General features: G+C 41.5%; 1 pseudogene; it reads left to right on the top strand.

Annotated features, from left to right (window-relative positions):
• Positions 1–1,970: 1,970 nt before the first annotated feature.
• On the top strand, positions 1,971–24,314 carry LOC129038958 (glutathione S-transferase A1-like; annotated as a pseudogene).
• The last annotated feature ends 979 nt before the right edge of the window (positions 24,315–25,293 follow it).

Here is a 25,293-nt window from a genome sequence, read left to right as displayed (position 1 = left end):
GGTGACATGTTAGTTACCAGCAGTAGTGTTGTGATAAAATGTTATGTAAGATAAAAATTCTTTCCTGTTGAAACATGATCCTCAATCAATGGCTAAGGGAGCTTAGTGTGGAGATTAGAATTACGACACTGTGAACTCTAATCCATAGCAATTAAACAACCACACCCCACACTTCCGTGTGAACTTCACGCTCCCCTTCTTTCTGCTGAATAATGCTATTTCCATTTCCCAAGATAGAAAAGTGCAGTGTCAAAATTTCTAATTACAAAACAGGTGAGTTGATTCAGTATGGTTTCTAAGAATTCTTCATTTTCCAAAGGTTAAACTCTTGACTCCCACATTTTAAAACGTAGACATTTAAAAGATTTTGATGTCTAAATTCAAGTCATACAAACTTTTTAAGAAATACGTTAGTTGGCAAAGACAAGTACATTTTTGTTCCAAACTCAACAACCACAAAACTTTGCAAGAAGAATCTTAATGTTTAATGACAGAGCTGAGCGTTTGGAGAGAAAATGCAACTGTTCCTAAGTCCTGGCACTGGAACTCCTGCTTTCAATGAGTCCTGTGTCCTTCCATTCACATTCATGATACAATTAGTTGCATCTGTCCGTGCAGCCATTGGTTTTCATTCTCTGATACTCTGCTATGTTCCACCTCCCAAACAGCCTGGGATAGAGCAAGGGCTATCAAACTTCACTGATGAGCCCAGTCAATTTATCTCTAACCATTTACAATGACCAAGTGAGCGTGCACACATGCAAACATCCATACACACAACACACAAATAACTGAAACTAACAACTCGTGAAACATTACTTACCCTTCAACATGTCATGCTCGCTGATATTTTCTATTCTTTTCTATTTTATTTTAAAAAGTAGTGAGGTTTCACAATCTGCTGAAAGATTACCATGCATATTTGAGAAACACTAACATAGAAAATAAGACTCGGTCTTTAGTTTTTAATAGCAGTGAGTTTGAATCCCAGATCCACCACTTAATCTGGGCAAGTTACTTTAAAAAACCTCGTATCCCCAACTGTAAAAAAAAGAATAAAAACCTCATTCACCTTAGGTGACTTTTGTAGGATAAAATGAAGAGAAGTTTAGAAAACTAACCAGTTGTGTGACTGACGTTGAACAAATGCTAGCTCCTTCCATATCTTGCAAAGTTAATGCAGCAACATCTTTTATTCCAGGTTATGAAACAAAATGCACCCCACAGAGTTAGAATATAGAATGCCAAAAGAAGCAAGGGATTAGCATTCTCTGTCTGTTGAAAGAATTTGGTCTTCTAACTACAGTTATACAACTCTGAGGCCTAATTTTTGCTTTTTGTTTTGAAGAGTGACTTAGCTCCCTGCCTGTCCTCCCTGTCAGTGACATCCTCTGGTTTCACAGCCAGTTCATGGGTTCCCAGGGCCTTCATTGGGTGGCTTCCAGGCATGATTTCATTTTAGTCCTTGGTGTAGATATTCATGTCCATCACCAACCAGGGTGTGACTGTGAACACTGCATTTCTCTGATGTTCCATTTCATTAACTAAAAAATGGAGAAAACAACCATTTCATGGGACTATAAGGAGGGTTAAAGATATAAAATATTGAAAAGGACTAGATTGAGGAAGGATCATTAGGAAGTTTTCAATAAATATTGGTTCTTGAATTCTTCCTCTTCCCATTAACTCCTATACATGTATTATTACCACATACTCTCACTTCTTAGGCTGCCAAGAAAAGTCATAGTTAGCCAATGAAGACTTGAGACTGGTTTGCTGGAATCTGAGGGTGCCCACTGATGGGTAACAATTTGAGCCAAGAAAACATTCTGGGAACTCCTTCAACACAGTCATGAAGAAGGCAGGTTCTTCTTCAGTATTTTTCGTGGTTTTCAACTACACATCCTAAAGTACATTTTTGATTCTATGGTTTCAATTATTCATTCATTCATTCATTCATTCAGGCTTAGAGAAACCTCCAGGAGACTGCTATCATGGCAGAGAAGCCCAGGCTCCATTACTTCAATGCACGGGGCAGAATGGAGTCCACCCGGTGGCTCCTGGCTGCAGCTGGAGTAGAGGTAGGTTCTGAGTTAGGTCATCTTAAGTTGGATTTAAAATTGTGTTATCACATACTTTTCCCACAGAAACTATGAAATGATTACTAACTGAAGCATTGCGCCTTAAATAAAAATGGACTATAATTAAGAAAAAGATGAACAGATTTTACCTAATAATTGTTAAAATTTCTTGTAATCTAAGAGCCTCAATATTAAAATACATTTAAAAAACTAATCACAAAGTGTAGAACTTAAGTGGATTAGAATTTAAACAAACCATAAAAAATAATTATGGCATTGACCAGGTGCAGTGGCTCATGCCTGTAATCCCAGCACTTTGAGGGGTCGAGGTGGGCAGATCACCTGAGTGTCAGGGGTGTCCTGGGTGTCAGGAGATCGACACCAGCCTAACCAACATGGGGAAACCCTGTCTTTATTAAAAATACAAAATTAGTCAGGTGTGGTGGTGCATGCCTGTAATCCCAGCTACTCGGGAGGCTGAGGCAGGAGAATCGCTCAAACCTGGGAGGCGGAGGTTGCAGTGAGCCGAAATCACGCCATTGCACTCCAGCCTGGGCAACAAGAGTGAAACTCCGTCTCAAAAAATAAAAATAAAATGATAATAATAATTATTATGGTATTTATACAATTAGAAATATGAATATTGACTGAATATTTGATTACATGAAAGAATTATTGTTAATATTTCATGTGTGATAATGTACTAGGTCTATCTTTAGAATAGTATGTTTTAGGAAAACACATTGAAGTATTTAAGGATTAATCATATGGATCTGTGATTTCCTTGGAATTATTACAAGTAGGTGAACATATAGATGAAACCACACTGGTTTTGATTGATAGTTATTGATTCTAGGTGAGAAGTATAAGCAGAATCATTATGCTTTTTAATTTATTTTCATACAAGTTAGTAATTTCCATGATAAAGCAATAAAGACGCATAATATTAGAAAATGTATATAATTCGAGGTACAATGCAAACTATAAATGAGAGGCAGAAGGGAGTGGATTGTAACAAACTACCTATTAAAGATTGACTACATTCACAGCAATTATTTGGTTGGACACATTAATTCCAGGTTCTGTTGTAGGTCGTGGAGATAGACAATGAACAAGACAAGAGTCCCTGCCCTGGGGCAGCCTACATGTCTATGAGGATGCAGACAAGTAAACACGTGGTTAAAATGAGGCGTGGAGGCTTCCAGAACACCCAAGCATTCCCCAGTGTTACCAGGCCATCCTCCCAGTGTTTGAGTAGGAAATGCTGGGAGGTGTCTGTGGGACTCCGCTGAGTGCTGCCCTCTAGAGGTGTCACTGAGAAAAACACTTCCCAATCCAGACCAGAGTCCTTCAGCGACTGCCTGAGGGTTTTCCTGGGAAGTGAGTCATGGACAAACTCAGATCTTGTCCCACGGGTGGCAGCAGAAAAGGAGGATTTCAGGTGAGGTGGCGTCCTGTGAAGGGAACTTCTAGCGCGCCCCTTCAGCCTCACAGCGCCCTATGAACCTGAACCTCGGGACGGCACTTTCTCCATTGCTTCAAGAGGGCTTGGGACTTTAGCCTCATCCTTTCTCAATCCTACGAGGAAACAAGCACATAAGAAATCCAAACACTGCCATGCCAGGTTGTTTTCTTTGTACAAATGAATACCCTGTCACCCAGACATCAGCTCTACAGCTCAGGGATGTGTTTAGGGCCCGGGTAGGAAGAGTTCAGCAGGAGGGAGGGAGGGGCAAGGCTGGGAGGAAACCAGGCTCCCTGGTCTCCATCCAGCCTGACTGAAGGCGGGGGCAGGGCTGACTGCAGACCTTGCTCAGGCTTCTGGGGTCTCAGTGCCCTAAGGCTGATGATCACAACCCAGTCCTCAGCCTCACAAGCATATCCCACTTGCCAATCCCACCCCATCTCGATCACCCTCCTGCCAGGACCACACACCGTTCCTTAGGTTTGTCCTGAACTGGATGCTATATTAATTGCTGGCACACACCCACCATGACCTCTAGATCCTGGTCCTGTGTGATCATAGATCCACAACAAACTCTGTACCACGGAGCAAGCTAGAAACCCCCAAATTCTTGAATTTTCACCATAAAGAACTCCATTAAAGTATAATTAGTCACTGCAAACACAACTACCATTTATTACTTGATGTATGTGGGTCAGGCCCTGTATCATGCATTTTGAAACATTACAAAATTCTGATTAAGGAAATATTCTTTCCCCATTTTGCAGATGAGGAAACTAAGGCTTGAAGATGTTAAGTGATGATTCCCAGATTACACAGCTATTATGAGTCAGAGTCAAGATTGGAACCAGATCATATCAACAGTGAAATCCAGTGAATCTTGACAACTTTTGCTTAGACTTTTGGTTTGACAGATTCTGCCTATTTAAGTCAACTTCATCATTACATAATAACTGAATTTCATATCTGTATTAAATACCTGCAACCACTCATAGCTTCTGATCAGATTGAGACAGCCTTGTTGCTGGCTGCCATTTCCACCAAAGTGACTTGTCTCAGGACAAGGTGTAATTTACTCCAAGGTTTAAATTACTGGATGTAGATCGAGAAGAAAGTATAGTTTCATCAATTTTAGATTGATTTAGATTTTTTTAAGGATGATATGATGAAATAGCCAGCTATATCTCAAAATTCTAAAGATAATTTTTATTTATTTATTTATTTTGAGTTTTAATGCATATTTAATAAAAATCATTTGGTTGGATATCTTTTTTTTAATGGAAACCAGAATGGTATTTATTATTTTACATTTGGGAGAGGAGATATCCTAAAGGGTCCAGAATACATAAGTCTGTTAAGTATGATACTCCTTTTTTTGTTACTGAGGTGTACTTATAAGCTCAGATAAGTAATCAGAAGGTTCCTTGGTAAGCACTGAATTAGAACAAAGGCAGTTAGGTAATTTGGAGTTTAATAGCCTAGGGTACCTGATAGAGATGTGCTGGGGGCCACAACCCTGTATGTAATTTTAAAGTTTCTAAGTAGCCACATTTTAAAAAGTAAAAAGAAACAGATGAAATTAACTTTAATAATATATTTAACCCAATATATCTAAAATGTTATTTTAACATGTAGTCAATATATTAAAATTATTCTGTTTTTCATACTAAGTATTCAAAATCTGGTGTGTATTTTTTTCTACATATTTGATTTTTTAAAAATTATACTTTAAGTTTTAGGGTACATGTGCACAACGTGCAGGTTTGTTACATATGTATACATGTGCCATGTTGGTGTGCTGCACCCATTAACTCGTCATTTAGCATTGGGTATAACTCCTAATGCTATCCCTCCCCACTCCCCCTACCCCACAACAGGCCCTGGTGTGTGATGCTCTCCTTCCTGTGTCCATGTGTTCTCATTGTTCAATTCCCACCTATGAGTGAGAACATGCGGTGTTTGGTTTTTTGTCCTTGTGATAGTTTGCTGAGAATGATGGTTTCCAGCTTCATCCATGTCCCTACAAAGGACATGAACTCATCCTTTTTTATGGTGGCATAGTATTCCATGGTGTATATGTGCCACATTTTCTTAATCCAGTCTATCATTGTTGGACATTTGGCTTGGTTCCAAGTCTTTGCTATTGTGAATAGTGCCACAATAAACATACGTGTGCATGTGTCTTTATAGCAGCATGATTTATAATCCTTTGGGTATATACCCAGTAATGGGATGGCTGGGTCAAATGGTATTTCTAGTTCTAGATCCCTGAGGAATCGCCACACTGACTTCCACAATGGTTGAACTAGTTTACAGTCCCACCAGCAGTGTAAAAGTGTTCCTATTTCTCCACATCCTCTCCAGCACCTGTTGTTTCCTGACTTTTTAATGATTGCCATTCTAACTGGTATGAGATGGTATCTCATTGTGGTTTGATTTGCATTTCTCTGATGGCCAGTGATGATGAGCATTTTTTCATGTGTCTTTTGGCTGCATAAATGTCTTCTTTTGAGAAGTGTCTGTTCATATCCTTTGCCCACTTTCTGATGGGGTTGTTTTTTTTTCTTGTAAAATTGTTTGAGTTCATTGTAGATTCTGGATATTAGCCCTTGGTCAGATGAGTAGATTGCAAACATTGTCTCCCATTCTGTGGGTTGCCTGTTCACTGTGAGAGTAGTTTCTTCTGCTGTGCAGAAACTCTTTAGTTTAATTAGATCCCATTTGTCAATTTTGGCTTTTGTTGCCGTTGCTTTTGGTGTTTTAGACATGAAGTCCTTGCCCATGCCTATGTCCTGAATGGTATTGCCTAGATTTTCTTCTAGGGTTTTTATGGTTTTAGATCTAATATTTAAGTCTTTAATCCATCTTGAATTAATTTTAGTATAAGGTGTAAGGAAGTGATCCAGATTCAGCTTTCTACATATGGCTAGCCAGTTTTCCCAGCATCATTTATGAAATAGGGAATCCTTTCCCCATTTCTTGTTTTTGTCAGGTTTGTCAAAGATCAGATAATTGTAGATATGTGGCATTCTTTCTGAGGGCTCTGTTGTGTTCCATTGGTCTATATCTCTGTTTTGGTACCAGTACCACACTGTTTTGGTTACTGTAGCCTTGTAGTATAGTTTGAAGTCAGGTGGCGTGATGCCTCCTGCTTTGTTCTTTTGGCTTAGGATTGACTTGGCAATGCGGGCTCTTTTTTGGTTCCATATGAACTTTAAAGTAGTTTTTTCCAATTCTGTGAAGAAAGTCATTGGTAGCTTGATGGGGATGGCATTGAATCTATAAATTACCTTGGGCAGTATGGCCATTTTCATGATATTGATTCTTCCTACTCATGAGCATGGAATATTCTTCCATTTGTTTGTATCCTCTTTTATTTCATTGAGTAGCGATTTGTAGTTCTCCTTGAAGAGGTCCTTCACATCCCTTGTAAGTTGGATTCCTAGGTCTTTTATTCTCTTTGAAGCAATTGTGAAGGGGCGTTCACTCATGGTTTGGCTCTCTGTTTGTCTGTTATTGGTGTATAAGAATGCTTGTGATTTTTGCACATTCATTTTGTATCCTGAGATTTTGCTGAAGTTGCCTATCAGCTTAAGGAGATTTTGGGCTGAGATGACAGAGTTTTCTAGATATACAATCATGTCATCTGCAAACAGGGACAATTTGACTTCCTCTTTTCCTAATTGAATACTCTTTGTTTCTTTCTCCTGCCTGATTGCCCTGGCCAGAACTTCCAACACTATGTTGAATAGGAGTGGTAAGAGAGGGCATCCCTGTCTTGTGCCAGTTTTCAGAGGGAATGCTTCCAGTTTTTGCCCATTCAGTATGATATTGGCTGTGGGTTTGTCATAGATAGCTCTTATTATTTTGAGATACGTCCCATCAATACCTAATTTATTGAGAGTTTTTAGCATGAAGTGTTGTTGAATTTTGTCAAAGGCCTTTTCTGCATCTATTGAGAAAATCATGTGGTTTTTGTCATTGGTTCTGTTTATATGCTGGATTACGTTTATTGATTTGTGTATGTTGAACCAGCCTTGCATCCCAGCAATGAAGCCCACTTGATCATGGTGGGTAAGTTTTTTGATGTGCTGTTGGATTTGGTTTGCCAGTATTTTATTGAGGATTTTTGCATCGATGTTCATCAAGGATATTGGTCTAAAATTCTCTTTTTTTGTTGTGTCTCTGCCAGGCTTTGGTATCAGGATGATGCTGGCCTCATAAAATGAGTTAGGGAGGATTCCCTCTTTTTCTATTGATTGGAATAGTTTCAGAAGGAATGGTACCAGCTCCTCCTTGTACCTCTGGTAGAATTCGGCTATGAATCCATCTGGTCCTGGACGTTTTTGGTTGGTAAGCTAGTAATTATTGCCTGAATTTCAGAGCCTATTACTGGACTATTCAGAGATTCAACTTCTTCCTGGTTTAGTCTTGCGAGAGTGTATGTGTCAAGGAATATATCCATTTCTTCTAGATTTTCTAGCTTATTTGCATAGAGGTGTTTATAGTGTTCTCTGATGGTAGTTTGTATTTCTGTGGGATCGGTGGTGATATCCCCTTTATCATTTTTTATTGCATCTATTTTATTCTTCCCTCTTTTCTTCCTTATTAGTCTTGCAGTGGTCTATCAATTTTGTTGATCTTTTCAAAAAATCAGCTCCAGGATTCATTGATTTTTTGAAGGGATTTTTGTGTCTCTATTTCCTTCAGTTCTGCTCTGATCTTAGTGATTTCTTGCCTTCTGCTAGCTTTGGAATGTGTTTGCTCTTGCTTCTCTAGTTCTTTTAATTGTGATAATAGGGTGTCAATTTTAGATCTTTCCTGCTTTCTCTTGTGGGCATTTAGTGCTATAAATTTCCCTCTACACACTGCTTTGAATGTGTCCCAGAGATTCTGCTATGTTGTGTCTTTGTTCTCATTGGTTTCAAAGAACATCTTTATTTCTGCTTTCATTTCGTTATGTACCCAGTAGTCACTCAGGAGCAGGTTGTTCAGTTTCCATGTAGTTAAGCGGTTTTGAGTGAGTTTCTTAATCCTGAGTTCTAGTTTGATTGCACTGTGGTCTGAGAGACAGTTTGTTAAAATTTCCGTTCTTTTACATTTGCTGAGGAGTGCTTTACTTCCAACTATGTGGTCAATTTTGGAATAGGTGTGGTGTGGTGCTGAAAAGAATGTATATTCTGTTGATTTGGGGTGGAGAGTTCTGTAAATGTCTATTAGGTCTGCTTGGTGCAGAGCTGAGTTCAATTCCTGGATATCCTTGTTAACTTTCTGTCTTGTTGATCTGTCTAATGTTGACAGTGGGGTGTTAAAGTCTCCCATTATTATTGTGTGGGAGTCTAAGTCTCTTTGTAGGTCTCTAAGAACTTGCTTTATGAATCTGGGTGCTCCTGCATTGGGTGCATATATATTTAGGATAGTTAGCTCTTCTTTTGAATTGATTCCTTTACCATTATGTAACGGCCTTCTTTGTCTCTTTTGATCTTTGTTGGTTTAAAGTCTGTTTTATCAGAGACTAGAAATGCAACTCCTGCCTTTTTTGTTTTCCATTTGCTTGGTAGATCTTCCTCAATTCCTTTATTTTGAGCCAATGTGTGTCTCTGCATGTGAGATGGGTTTCCTGAATACAGCACACTGATGGGTCTTGACTCTTTATCCAATTTGCCAGTCTGTGTCTTTTAATTGGAGCATTTAGCCCATTTACATTTAAGGTTAATATTATTATGTGTGAATTTGATCCTGTCATTATTATGTTAGCTGGTTATTTTGCTCGTTAGTTGATGCATTTTCTTCCTAGCCTCGATGATCTTTACAATTTGGCATGATTTTGAAGTGGCTGGTACCAGTTGTTCCTTTCCATGTTTAGTGCTTCCTTCAGGAACTCTTTTAGGGCAGACCTGGTGGTGACAAAATCTCTCAGCATTTGCTTGTCTGTAAAGGATTTTATTTCTCCTTCACTTATGAAGCTTAGTTTGGCTGGATATGAAATTCTGGGTTGAAAATTCTTTTCTTTAAGAATGTTGAATATTGGCCCCCACTCTCTTCTGGCTTGTAGAGTTTCTGCCGAGAGATCAGCTGTTAGTCTGATGGGCTTCCCTTTGTGGATAACCCAACCTTTCCCTCTGGCTGCCCTTAACATTTTTTCCTTCGTTTCAACTTTGGTGAATCTGACAATTATGTGTCTTGGAGTTGCTCTTCTTAAGGAGTATCTTTGTGGCATTCTCTGTATTTCCTGAATTTGAATGTTGGCCTGCCTTGCTAGATTGGGGAAGTTCTCCTGGATAATATCCTGCAGAGTGTTTTCCAACTTGGTTCCATTCTCCCCGTCACTTTCAGGCACACCAATCAGACGTAGATTTGGTCTTTTCACATAGTCCCATATTTCTTGGAGGCTTTGTTCATTTCTTTTTATTCTTTTTTCTCTAAACGTCTCTTCTTGTTTCATTTCATTCATTTGCTCTTCCATCACTGATACCCTTTCTTCCAGTTGATTGAATCGGCTACTGAGGCTTGTGCATTTGTCATTTAGTTCTTGTGCCGTGGGTTTCAGCTCCATCAGGTCCTTTAAGGACTTCTCTGCATTGGTTATTCTAGTTAGCCATTCGTCTAATTTTTTTTTCAAGGTTTTTAACTTCTTTGCCATGGGTTCGAACTTCCTCCTTTAGCTCAGAGTAGTTTGATCATCTGAAGCCTTCTTCTCTCAATCCGTCAAAGTCATTCTCTGTCCAGCTTTGTTCCGTTGCTGGTGAGGAGCTGCGTTCCTTTGGAGGAGGAGAGGCGCTCTGCTTTTTAGAGTTTCCAGTTTTTCTGCTCTGTTTTTTCCCCATCTTTGTGGTTTTATCTACCTTTGGTCTTTGATGATGGTGACGTACAGATGGGGTTTTGGTGTGGATGTCCTTTCTGTTTGTTAGTTTACCTTCTAACAGTCAGGACCCTCAGCTGCAGGTCTGTTGGAGTTTGCTAGAGGTCCACTCCAGACCCTGTTTGCCTGAGTATCAGCAGCGGAGGCTGCAGAACAGTGGATATTGGTGAACAGCAAATGTTGCTGCCTGATCGTTCCTCTGGAAGTTTTGTCTCAGAGTAGTACCCAGCCATGTGAGGTGTCAGACTGCCCCTATGGTGGGGTGCTTCCCAGTTAGGCTACTCAGGGGTCAGGGACCCACTTGAGGAGGCACTCTGTCTGTTCTCAGATCTCAAGCTGCATGCTGGGAGAACCACTATTCTCTTCAAAGCTGTCAGACACGGACTTTTAAGTCTGCAGAGGTTTCTGCTGCCTTTTGTTCGGTTATGCCCTGCCCCCAGAGGTAGAGTCTATAGAGGTAGGCAGGCCTCCTTGAGCTGCGGTGGGCTCCACCCAGTTCGAGCTTCCCAGCCATTTTGTTTACCTACTCAAGCCTTGGCAATGGCGGGTGCCCCTACCCCAGCCTCACTGCCGCCTTGCAGTTTGATCTCAGACTGCTGTCCTAGCAATGAGCGAGAGGCTCTGTGGGCGTAGGACCCTCTGAGCCAGGCACAGGATATAATCTCCTGGTGTGCAGTTTGCTAAGACTGTTGGAAAAGCACAGTATTAGGGTGGGAGTGACCCAATTTTCCAGGTGCCATCTGTCACACCCTTCTTTGACTAGGAAAGGGAATTCCCTGACCCCTTTTGCTTCCCAGGTGAGGCGATGTCTCACCCTGCTTTGGCTCACACTCGGTGTGCTGCACCCGCTGCCCTGCACCCAGTATTTGACACTCCCCAGTGAGATGAACCCAGTACCTCAGTTGGAAATGCAGAAATCACCTGTCTGCTGCGTTGCTCACACTGGGAGCTCTTGACTGGAGCTGTTCCTATTTGGCCATCTTGGCTCCACCCCCGATAATTTATATTTAATGAGAAGTTACTATCACTTGCTACTTTTCTAAGTGCTTTGCGTGACCTTGTAATTAAATCTTGATATCAACCTATACCAGAAGTTCCATAAGTTTACCCATTTCATAGATTAGCATACTCAGACACAGAGAGTTTTGGTAACATGTCCAAAGTCAAGAAGTCAGTACATGAAAATGGTGATATTGAACCCACAAAATCACATCAGAAACCAGAGGTTTTCATGAAAAATAAGTTAGTGTGGGACTCTAATTCCTTTATTAAATTGAGAATTTTACCCTATTGGGTCACATGTACTTCAGAAGAGAAAATTGTAGTTGCAAGTGTTAAAGCTGTGCAACAGCTGCAACCTATTTCACCCTTAGCAGGGTTCCTGAAAAGTGGGGTGATATAAATTATAGCAGAGGCTCTTTGGTGGCAGAATATTTGGTGGCCATTAGCCCATGGCATACCCCACACTGGGGAGACACAAGGTTGTGGTCTGATCTCACCTGGAGACACAGGCTTTCCTAAGATATGACAACACCATAAGTAGAATAACTGCTCAGTGCCTTTTCTCCAGTGATGTCCCCTCTCAAAACATGACCTAATCATAGACATTCATGAGATCAGGCTGGAGGTGAAGTGAACTAGAATTTTGAGCAGTTATGTGCTGTGACCCATGCACTTTTCTCGATAAACCAGGTCTAAATTTCCAAATGGCCATGACCAGCCCCCTCTGTGTACCCTGCCAAACTCAGAAATCTTTTATTCTCCAAATCATGCACCAGATAGGGGCCATTCAACATTACAAGTCTATAATAGAATGAACTAACAAGAACCCATTTACTGTTTCTGCTTGCATTTTGAAGAGAAATTTCTAGAATCTGCAGAAGATTTGGAAAAGTTAAGAAATGGTAAGATCGGCCAGGTGCAGTGGCTCCCGCCTGTAATCCCAGCACTTTGGGAAGCCAAGGCGGGCTGATCATGAGGTCAGGAGTTTGAGACCAGCCTGACCAATGTGGTGAAACCCAGTCTCTACTAAAAATAAAAAAATTAGCCAGGTATGATGGTGTGCACCTGTAATCCCAGCTACTCAGTAGGCTGAGGCAGTAGAATCGCTTGAGCCATAGAGGTGTATGTTGCAGTGAGCTGAGATTGCACCACTGCACTCCAGCCTGGGTGACAGAGCAAGACTCCATCTCAAAAAAAAAAAAAAAAAAAAAGTAAGATCAATCTCTAAGTGCCTCTGATGATAGTATCGACTAGAAGGTACATGGGGAGGTTTGAGCAGCCGGCAATGCCTGTGTGTGTGGGGTGTGGTATTTGGACATGGTGCAGAGGGAGAAAGTGGTTAAAATGGAAGGGATGTGGCTCCGTGATCAAGTCTGGCAACTCTCTCCAGACTAAAAGACCAGACCTCTCAGAGTATTTGCTAGAGGAATCATCTCCCACGCCCTGAGAAAGCCCTGTCTTTGTTTTCATGCTTGGGGCACCGTGAATGAGCTGCAGTCATCAGCTCGGGATCCCACACGCTCCCCATCCAAGGACATGCAAGAACATGCATTAGACTAAAGGAGGAGCAATCGATGTGGCCACCGTCTTGAGTTTTTTCTTTCATGGGGGAGCATGACAAGGTAACACTGCAGCACTATTGCAGGCTTTGAAGAGCAGAGAAAGGGACCCTTACATAAAAACCTCTCAGAAATTGCCTTAAATGTCACAAACACCATGAGACTTACTTTGGGAACTTCCCATTTTAAAAGGCATCTTGTTGCCAGTCCTATTGTAACTTGTCCCAACCTCTTCCTAAAATATCCATGAAGATAAATCAACACAAAAATACAAGAGTCCTACTATGTATCTGGAGGGGAAATAAAAACATGAATGAAATAAATTGATAAAAAGTAAAAGGAAGCTTCTTAAGAAAAAGAAGAACTACAGGAAGCTTTTTAAAAATGTTGTTTGGGCCAGGTGCAATTGCTCATGCCTATAATCCCAGGACTTTGGGAGGCTGAGGTGGGTGGATCATTTGAGATCAGGAGTATGAGACCAGTTAGGGCAACATGGTGAGACCCCATCTCTACTAAAAATATAAAAATTAGCCAGGCACGTTGGCGCACACCTGTAATCCCGGCTACTCAGGAGGTTGAGGTAGAAGAATCGCTTCAACCCAGGAGGCGGAGGTTACAGTGAGCCAAAATCACGCCACTGAACTCCAGCCTGGGTGACAAAGTGCAACTCTGTCTCAAAAACAAAACAAAACAAAAAGTTGTTTCAAGTGAAATCTTACCAGGCAATAATTTCTTTTTCATTTCACAAATTTAGTAATTTCCATACCATTTTTTCATATGGAAAGAGTGGGTTCCATAGACATTTCACTCTCCTTTTTTCCTTCTTTCTAAAGATGGGAGTTTTATGCTCCAACAAGTGCCAATGGTTGAGATTGATGGGATGAAGCTGGTTCAGACCAGAGCCATTCTCAACTACATTGCCAGCAAATAAAACTTCTATGGGAAAGACATAAAGGAGAGAGCCCTGTACGGTATATTTTCTGTTCTTCCATCAACAGAGAACACAGAGTGATTTAGGTCCTTCCTTGAGTGGGTGGGACTATGGCAGCAGCATCATGACCAGCAGCAGGCTGGGCCTTGGGCATGTATGCTGAGGTCCAGTATTGCAGAATTCCACGGAGATGAAGGAACAGTGACCATGGGGAGGGTTCAGGCGAGGGTGATTCTAGAAGAGGATGCAGTCCATGGATCCAGCACCCTGACAGAGGTTTCCAAATATTGACGAACGATGAACTCAGGATGATGGCAAATCATGATTCCAGGTGCTAAGGATTTCAGATACTGGATTCCAGCCTATAGCTTAGGACAGACATAGAATGTTTGAGAGTCTGCAGATGAAGGACTGGGGAGGGAAGGTGGCAAAGAAGCTGAATCTCAGGTCCCAGTAATTCCAAGAATGATGACCAGAAACCTAAATTACCAATCAATTATATGGACTGGAACACCTGAGCAGTGCCTGTAGAGGCTGGTGCCAAGGATGCTGGGGTTACCTTGACACATGGATACAAGGCTGAAGCAGCCAGATTTATTCAATACCAGCAAAGCCAAGGGGTCTCCTTGCTGTTGTGATGAGACTGCATGATTCAAAATAAATCCTGAATGGAACTGTTGGCAACACCTCAAAAAGTTAAATATAGTATTACCAATGACCCCACAGTTCCTCTAATAGCTGTATCCCCAAATAATCAAAATTATATCCACACTAAATCTTTTACATAAATGAACCATGCAAATAACAATATTCATAGTATTCAAAAAGTGGAAGCAACCCAAATATCCATCAGTCAATAAATGGAGGAGAAAAATGCACCTTAGCCATGCAATGGAATGATATTTGGTGATGAAAAGGAATGAAGTACTGATGCATGCTACAAGATGGTTAAACCATAAAGATATGTTACATAAAAGAAACAAGACACAGAAAGCCACGTATTATAGGATCCTTTTCATATGAAATGTCCAGAACATGCAAATCTGTAGAGGCAGAGAGTAGACTAGAGGTTGCCTGGAAGTAAAGGAGTGGGGCTTGGGGAAAAATGAGGAATACCACTAATGGTACAGATGTCCTTATCAGAGTGATAAAAAATATTCTGGAATTAGACTGCCATGATTTTTGCAGAAATCTTTGAATGCACTAAAAACCACTCAATAGTATAATTTAACAAGTCACAATTATAGTAGGTGGCTATATGTCAATAAAGCTGTTGTTTTAAAAAGCATTGTGGGGAGACTTGCAAGATGGCCAAGTAGGAACAGCTCCAGTCTGCAGCTCCCGGCGAGGTTGAGGCAGAATGAGGGTGATTTCTGCATTTCCAACAGAGGTACCCAGTTCATCTCATTGGGACTGGTTGGACAGTGGGTGCAGCCCTTGGAGGGTGAGCCGAAGCAGGGTGGGGTGTCACCTCACCCGGGAAGCACAGGGGGTTGGGGAATTATCTCCCCTAGCCAAGGGAAGCCATGACAGACTGTATTGGGAGGAACAGTGCACACCGGCCCAGATACTGCACTTTTCCCATGGTCTTCGCAACCGGCAGACCAGGAGATTCCCTCCGGTGCCTACCCCACCAGGGCCCTGGGTTTCAAGCACAAACCTTGGCGCCCATTTGGGCAGACACTGAACTAGCTGCAGGAGTGTTTTTTTTTTCATACCCCAGTGGCACCTGGAATGCCAGCGAGACAGAATTGTTCACTCCCCTGGAAAGGGGCCTGAAGCCAGGGAGCCAAGTGGTCTGGCTCAGCAGGTCCCACCTCCATGGAGCCCAGCAAGCTAAGATCCACTGGCTTGAAATTCTTGCTGCCAGCACAGCAGTCTTAGCTCGACCTGGGATGCTTGGGTTTGGTGGGGGGAGGGGCATCTGCCATTGCTGAGGCTTGAGTAGGCGGTTTTCCCCTCACAGTGTAAACAAAGCCACCAGGAAGCTCGAAATGGGCAGAGCCCACTGCAGCTCAGCAAGGCCTCTGTGGCCAGACTGCCTCTCTAGACTCCTCCTCTCTGGGAAGGGCATCTCTGAAAAAAAGGCAGCAGCCTCAGTCAGGGACTTACAGATAAAACCCCCATCTCCCTGAGACAGAGCACCTGGGGGAAGGGGTGGCTATGGGCACAGCTTCAGCAGACTTAAACATCCCTGCCTGGCAGCTCTGAAGACAGCAGTGGTTCTCCCAGCACAACGTTCAAGCTCTGATAAGGGACAGACTGCCTCCTCAAGTGGATCCCTGATCCCCGTGTCTCCTGACTGGGAGACACCTCCCAGTAGAGGCCGACAGACACCTTATACAGGAGAGCTCTGGCTGGCATCCACTGGGTGTCCCTCTGGGACGAAGCTTCCAGAGGAAGGAACAGGCAGCAATCTTTGCTGTTCTGCAGCCTCCGCTTGTGATACCCAGGCAAAGAGGGTCTGGAGTGGACTTCCAGCAAACTCCAGCAGACCTGCAGCAGAGGTGCCTGACTGATAGAAGGAAAACTAACAAACAGAAAGGAGTAGTATCAGCATCAACCAAAAGGATGTCCACTCAGAGACCCTATCTGAAGGTCACCAACATCAAAGACAAAACATAGATAAATCCACGAAGATGGGAAGAACACAGTGAAAAAGGCTGAAAATTCCAAAAACCAGAGCACCTCCTCTCCTCCAAAGGATCACAACTCCTCACCAGCAAGTGAACAAAACTGAACAGAGAATGAGTTTGACAAATTGACAGAAGTAGGATTCAGAAGGTAGGTAATAACAAACTCCTCTGAGCTAAAGGAGCATGTTCTAACCCAATGCAAAGAAGCTAAGAACCTTGAAAAAAGGTTAGATGAATTGCTAACTAGAATAACCAGTTTAAAGAAGAACATAAATGACCTGATGGAGCTGAAAAACAGAATGAGAACTTCATGAAGCATATACAAGTAGCAATAGCCGAATCAATCAAGCAGAATAAAGGATATCAGAGATTGAAGATCAACTCAATGAAATAAAGTGAGAAGACAAGATTAGGGAAACAAGAGTGAAAAGAAATGAACAGCCTCCAAGACATATGGGACTATGTGAAAAGACCAAATCTGCATTTGATTGGTGTATTTGAAAGTGACTGGTACCAGCCACTGCAAAAACATACCAAATTGCAAAGACCATCGATGCCATGAAGAAACTGCCTCAACTAATGGGCAAAATAACCAGCTAGCATCATAATGACAGGATCAAATTCACACATAACAATATTAACCTTAAATGTAAATGGGTTAAATGCCCCAATTAAAAGACACAGACTGGCAAATTGGATAAAGAGACAAGACCCATTGCTGTGCTGTATTCAGAAGTCCCATCTCACATGGAAAGACACACATAGGCTCAAAATAAAGGGAAGGAGGAATATTTACCAAGCAAAATGGAAAGCAAAAAAAAGCAGGGGTTGCAATCTCAGTTTCTGATAAAACAGACTTTAAACCAACAAAGATCAAAGCAGACAAAGAAGGGCATTACATAATGGTAAAGGGATCAATGCAATAAGATCTAACTATCCTAAATATATATGCACCCAATTCAGGAGCACCCAGATTCATAAAGCGAGTTCTTAGAGACCTACAAAGAGACTTAGACTCCCACACAATAATAGTGGGAGACTTTAAAACCCCACTGTCAATATTAGACAGATCAACAAGACAGAAAATTAACAAGGATATCCAAGACTTGAACTCAGCTCTGTACCAAGTGGACCTAATAGACATTTACAGAACTCTCCACCCCAAATCAACAGAATATACATTCTTCTCATCACCACATCACACTCATTCTAAAATTGACCACATAATTGGAAGTAAAACACTCCTCAGCAAATGCAAAAGAATGGAAATCATAAGAACCAGTCTGTTAGACCACAGTGCAATCAAACTAGAACTCAGGATTAAGAAACTCACTCAAAAACTGCACAACTACATGGAAACTGAACAACCTGCTCCTGAATGACTACTGGGTAAGTAAAGAAATGAAGGCAGAAATAAAGATGTTCTTTGAAACCAATAAGAACAAAGACACAACGTACCAGAATCTCTCTGACACATTTAAAGCAGTATGTAGAGGGAAATTTATAGCACTAAATGCCCACAAGAGAAAGCAGGAAAGATCTAAAATCGACACCTTGATGTCACAATTCAAAGAACTAGAGAAGCAAGAGGAAACAAACTCAAAAGTGAGCTGAAGACTAGAAATAACTAAGATCAGAGCAGAACTGAAGGAGATAGAGACATGAAAAACCCTTCAAAAAATCAAGGAATCCAGGAGCTGGTTTTTTTGGAAAGATCAACAAAATAGATAGACCACTAGCCAGATGAATAAAGAAGAAAAGAGAGAAGAATAAAAAAGATGCAATAAAAAATCCTAAAGGGGATATCACTACCAATCCCACAGAAATACCATCTACCATCAGAGAATACTATAAACATCTCTACTCAAATAAACTAGAAAATCTGGAAGAAATGGATAAATTCCTGGACACATAAACCCTTCCAAACTAAACCAGGAAAAAGTCGAATCCCCGAATAGACTAAGAACAAGTTCTGAAATTGAGGCAATAATTAATAGCCTACCAACCAAAAAAAGTCCAGGACCAGATGGATTCACAGCCAAATTCTACCAGAGGTACAAAGAGGAGCTGGTACCATTCCTTCTGAAACTATTCCAATCAATAGAAAAAGAGGGACTCCTCCCTAACTCATTTTATGAGGCCAGTATCATCCTGATACTAAAGTCTGGCAGAGACACAACAAAAAAAGAAAATTTCAGGCCAATATCCCTGATGAACATCGATGCAAAAATCCTCAATAAAATACTAGCAAACCGAATCCAGCAGTATGTCAAAAAGCTTATCCACCACAATCAAGTGGGTTTCATCCCTGGGATGCAAGGCTGGTTCAACCTATGCAAATCAATAAATGTAATCCATCACATAAACAGAACCAATGAAAAAACCACGTGATTATCTCAATAGATGCAGAAAAGGTCTTTGACAAAATTCAACACCCCTTCATGATAAAAACTCTTAATAAAATAAACTAGGTATTGATGAGACCTATCTCAAAATAATAAGAGCAATTTATGACATACTCACAGCCAATATCATACTGAATGGGCAAAACTGGAAGCATTCCCTTGGAAAATTGGCATAAGACATGGATGCCCTCACTCACCACTCCCATAGTATTGGGGATTCTGGCCAGGGCAATAAGGCAAGAGAAAGAAATAAAGAATGTTCAATTAGGAAAAGAGGAAGTCAAATTGTCTCTGTTTGCAGATGACATGGTTGTATATTTAGAAAACCCCATCGTTTCAGCCCCAAATCTCCTTAAGCTGATAAGCAGCTTCAGCAGTCTCAGGATACAAAATCGATGTGCAGAAATCACAAGCATTCCTATATACCAATAACAGACAAACAGGAAGCCAAATCATGAGTGAGCTACCATTCACAATTGCTACAAAGAGCATAAAATAAATAGGAATACAACTTACAAGGGATGTGGAAGACCTCTTCAAGGAGAACTACAAACCACTGCTCAAGGAAATAAGAGAGGACACAAACCAATGGAAAAACATTCCACGCTCATAGATAGGAAGAATCAATATCATAAAAATGGCCATACTGCCCAAAGTAATTTATAGATTCAATGCTATCCCCATCAAGCTACCAGTGACTTTCTTCACAGAATTGGAGAAAACTACTTTACATTTTATATGGAACCAAAAAAGAGCCTGCATAGCCAAGACAATCCTAAGCAAAAAGAACAAAACTGGAGGCATCACGCTACCTGACTTCAAAATATACTACAAGTCTACAGTAGCCAAAACAGCAAGTTACTGGTACCAAAACAGATATAAAGACCAATGGAACAGAACAGAGGCCTCAGAAATAACACCACACATCTACACCATCTGATCTTTGATAAACCCAACAAAAACAAGCAATGGGGAAAGGATTCCCTATTTAATAAATGGTGTTGGGAAAACTGGCTAGCCATATGCAGAAAGCTGAAACTGGATCCCTTCCTTACACCTTATACAAAAATTAACTCAAGTTGGATTAAAGACTTAAATGTAAGACCTAAAACCATAAAAACCCTAGAAGGAAACCTTGGCAATACCATTCAGGACATAGGTATGGACAAAGACTTTGTGACTAAAACACCAAAAGCAATGGCAACAGAAGTTAAAATTGACAAATAGGATATAATTAAACTAAAGAGCTTCTGAACAGCAAAAGAAACTGTCATCAGAGTGAACAGGCAACCTACAGAATGGGAGAAAATTTTTGCAATCTATCCAGCTGACAAAGGGCTAAAATCCAGAATCTACAAAGAACTTAAACAAATTTACAAGAAAAAAAAAAAACCCCATCAAAAAGTGGGTGAAGGATATGAACAGACACTTCTCAAAAGAAGACATTTATACAGCCAAAAAACATACGAAAAAAAGCTTATCATCACTGGCCATTAGAGAAATGCAAATCAAAACCACATTGAGATACCATCTCAAGCCAGTTAGAATGGTGATCATTAAAAAGTCAGGCAACAATAGATGCCGGAGAGGATGTGGAGAAATAGGAATGCTTATACACTGTTGGTGGGAGTGTAAATTAGTTCAACCATTGTGGAAGACAGTGTGGTGATTCCTCAAGGATCTAGAACTAGAAATACCATTTGACCCAGCCATCCCATTACTGGGTATATACCCAAAGGATTATAAATTATTCTACTATAAAGACTCATGCACATGTATGTTTATTGCGGCACTGTTCACAATAGCAAAGACTTGGAACCAACCCAAATGCCCATCAATGATAGACTTGATAAAGAAAACGTGGCACATATACACCATGGAATACTATGCAGCCATAAAAAGGATGAGTTCATGTCCTTTGCAGGGACATGGATGAAGCCGGAAACCATCATTCTCAGCAAACTAACTCAAGAACAGAAAACCAAACACCACATGTTCTCATTCATAACTGGGAGTTGAACAAGGGGAACACATGGACACAGGGAGGGGAACATCACACACCAGGGCCTGTCAGGGTGTGGGGGGTTAGGGGAGGGATAGCATTAGGAGAAATACCTAATGTAGATGACAGGTTTATGGGTGCAGCAAACCACCATGGTTTTGTATACCTATGTAACAAAACTGCACTTTCTGCACATGTACCCCAGGACTTAAAGTATAATAAAAAATAAAGGATTGTGAAACCTCAGTTTGACACAAAAGAGGAAAAGTTTGCATTGGTTGTAACTATATAGAGAATTTCACCAAGGAAGACAATCTTTTAGGTGGGGTCTCAAGAAAGGCATACATGGCTAGAGTTGGGTAACAGCACATGGAGAGGGCTGTGGAAATATGTTTCATGGATGTAATTGGAGGAACTGCTAATATGAGGCATAGAAGCAGCCCTGGGAGCTGTAAAATGATGAGAGAGGATGAGGAACATGGCTGAGATGGCTGTGCCAGGGACTCTTTTAAAATTGTAGGAGGCAGGTCTTTGGCCATTTGACTCACACTAAGTTCATGCACAGAGCAAACCACAATAGAGATGGTCAGTCCTGGCAAAGCACCAATGGGTACTGGCAGTGATTCCACCAATTATCTCATGACTGTGACCACCGATGCTCTTGGTACCTGTATTGGTCATGTGTGTAACAAAATTTAGAGATATATCTACCTTGATAGGTTGTTTTAAGAAATAAATGTTAATATACCTGTAAAAATCGGAGCATAATGACTAGAATATAAAAGGCACCCACTGGAGGTGAATTACTTTGCCACCACCTGACACTGTATTCTCTTAGGTTTTTTATAAACCTATAAAATCTAAGGCAGAAGACATTTGACCATTTGGTTGTTTCTATCTTTCAGGATTGATATGTATACAGAAGGTATAGCAGATTTGGGTGAAATGATCCTTCCTCTGCCCATATGACAACCTGAGGAAAAAGATGCCAAGCTTGCCTTGATCCAACAGAGAACAAAAAATCGCTATTTCCCTGCCTTTGAAAAAATAAGTGAAGCTGTTCAGCGTTTTGCATCACTCAGTTTAGAGGCCAGTAGAAAAATAGTGGCTGGGCATTCCTGGGGCACTGACCTTCACTTTCAGTGAGACTTCCTGAACACCAATGCAGCACTCTGACTCTCAAGGCTTTTTATGCAAATAGACTTGGAGGAACAATTGTAACACTTATACACAAGCTATAATTTTCCAACAAAATTTTAATTTACTAGACCCCAACATGAAATTCTCTGTTGAACAAAATTTCATGTTCATAAGTAGAACATGGGCTGTGGAAGGCTCTGGACCACACTAGAGGTTGCTGTTGAGTCTATGGAACTCCACGGACTTTTATTGAAGACGAACATGATGAAAGTGATCCATCAGAAAATATTCTGGCACCCTGTGTAGGAAGACACAAGACCAATTGCCCAACCAGAGAATATTGTAGTTTCAGGGATGGGTATTTATTAAAAGGAGAGTGACTGTGGGATGCAGAGGAAGATTTTGTATTTTATAATAAGTTGCAGACATCAGTGCAGTTCACCCCTAAACGCTTCAGCTTGCAAATTATAACATAGTGCTGGTTAGGAGTCAGAGTCAATGTTGTAAGAAAGATGATGAATTCAGGTTCACCCAGGTTTACTTCAGATCCAAGGGAGATAGAGCAGTGAATGAGGAGAGCGGAGAAGGAGAAATGAGGACTCTGAAATAGTCTCCTCCTGGGGGAAGAGTGTTGTCATGAAGGTGGAGTCGCTGCCCAAGGGAGATTGGAGACAGAGAGAGCAGAATGTAGAGCCACGTCCTAAATGTGAGGGCTCCACACTGTAGGGCCTGGGGCAGACAGAATATGTATGTGGCGGCAGGTGCTAAGCCCCTGGCCCATGTGGAAGAAGCAAGCTGGGCGGGTGGTGTAGATGCCATAGTGATGTGGACCAGAAGAGAAAATGAGAGCTTGAGCTCCAAGCGAGGAGTGAGCAGGGCTACACTTCTTACTCCCTCAGTGAAATAGGGAATGTGGAGAAAGGTCTGGATCTCTGCACCTGTGCAGTGAGGCAGCAGAAATGGGAGAGTCAGACTGGAAAGACTCGGGGAGAAGCAGGGGTCCCAGCCTTACTGCACATGTGATGGAGAAGCAGGGGTCCCAGCCTTACTGCCCATGTGATCCTGATTTGATTCCTCCAATTCTCCACGTCTTAAAGAGCAATGGACAAGACTACCTTGTTGGCAACAAGCTGAGCTGCGCTGACGTTCACCTGGTGGAACTTCTCTACTACATGGAAGAGCTTGACTCTAGCCTTATCTTCAGCTTCCCTCTGCTGAAGGTGACCCATTTCACAGTCCTCAGAGAGGCAGACCCATATCTTCCATCTTGGGATCTTGTATCTGGTACCTGGGACTGAGCATGTTTTGACCCCAACCTTCACCAGGCCTTCAGTGCCCCAAAGTCTCCAAAATGAGCTTCCAGGCTCCAATTTTGAAGAATGAAAACACTTTTGTTATGGAAAGGAAATTTGTGGTGCTTGCTACCCCATGAAGAGTATTTTGCCTTTTATCATGGAAATGCCCCAGGGCCCAGCATGTCTCCTCATCCCTCTATTTCAATGTGGTTTCTGTTCCTGAGTTCTCTGGGATGTCCTTTATCCCATATGTGCCCTTGTCTTCCCGCATTGAGTCGGTCTGAGCAGAGCCCTTTCCATCTGGTTTCCTCCCTAGGCTCTGGCTCCTGCTGTCTGACATTATGTTCCTTTCTGCACAGCTCTCCAGCACACTGGCCCCCTACACTGTATCTCTCACTGAGAAAAGGTGGTCCCATGGTTTGTCTTTAATGTTTTCTGTAACATTTTCCTTTCCAACTCATTTCCCCATATTTTCACTTCTGCTTAGAGACTCATCTGTGTTGATATCTCACAGGCACATTGTTTTTTCTTGTCTTATACAAGAGTCACTAATCTATAGGATTATTATGTAAGAAGAAAGGGATTGCTGAACTGATTAAAATCTGAAAGACATCTTTTGGGAAAATACAAGTGAGCTACATGTTATTCTTCTCATCTTCATTTCTTGCTCAGTGTCTGTTTCTGCCTCCATGCTGGTGCTGATGGCGCAGACTTGCTTGGTCTTTGTGTAGAAGGGTCTCAGATTTTCTGGGTGGTGTAAATGGTGGTGGCAGGCCTTGGCTTCACTCTGAGGCTGTGCATTGTGAATTACAGGCCCTGAAAACCAGAATCAGCAACCTGCCCACGGTGAAGAAGTTTCTACAGCCTGGCAGCCCAAGGAAGCCTCCCATGGATGAGAAATCTTTAGAAGAAGCAAGAAAGATTTTCAGGTTTTAATAAAGCAGCCATGGAGGCCAAGAACATGCAAGACCAACATTCTAAAGTTTTGCAACAATAAAGTACTTTACCTAAGTGTGGATTGTGCCTGTTGTGAAGCTAATGAACTCTTTCCAATTACATACTAATTAAATAATAAATCTCCTATTTGTCAACTTGGTTAAAATTAATTTCTTTTCATTAGGATCTGATATGAATTAAGATTTCCAATCTCCTCCTAACCTACCACTTTCTTGGAATTAAAAGTTTAGTAAAAAAATAATGTAGGTTATGTGTTTTGTTTGACTTTTCCAAGAATTGCCCTGCAACATTCAATTTGTCATACAATCTATTAAAATGTCAACGTAGAAATATACTTCTGACATTTTCAGGTATGCACAGGAAAAGAGTTACCATTCTGGGTAATGGCATAAAGACATTTTCTTCTCTTCTTGGACCGTCATTTTATTTCTGATAAAAGCATTCTTCCTTATCCATTTGCAACACAACCATTCTTTCTGCTGTGGATTCCTCAGTTTTCTAGGAGGTGAGGAAATATTGAAGAGCAAACAGACCCATCGTCTGCTCTCAGGCCACCCTGTTTTCCCTTACAGTATGTGTGCTCCTGGCTCATCCTCACTCTGCTCCTTAAGGCTGTGTGAGGCCCCAGGCATGAGCCTTCCCTCAGTTCCTTCAGTGCCACTCAGGCCTGGGCTGCCAAGATACAGATGGTATATGCGAATTACATATAAGTAACTATATGCAAAATTATTTTTCCCTGGTGTGTCATTGTGCCAGCGTGCTTGGATTAGGAGTGATTTCCAGGAATCCTTCCCTGCGTCTTCTAGCTTCTGGGGGATCTTGGCCTTTCTGGACTTTCATGGATCATGACCACATCACTCTAATTTCTGCCTCTGTCTTCCTGCACCTCACCCTCTGTGTGTTGTGTCTTCTCTTCTCTCTGCTGTGAGGACAATCGTCATTGGATTCAGGGCCTTTC

This window comes from Pongo pygmaeus, chromosome 5 (assembly GCF_028885625.2).
Source record: "Pongo pygmaeus isolate AG05252 chromosome 5, NHGRI_mPonPyg2-v2.0_pri, whole genome shotgun sequence".
Taxonomy (NCBI): domain Eukaryota; kingdom Metazoa; phylum Chordata; class Mammalia; order Primates; family Hominidae; genus Pongo; species Pongo pygmaeus.
Note: the sequence above shows the minus strand (reverse complement) of the source record. Positions and strands in the feature narration are given on the sequence as shown.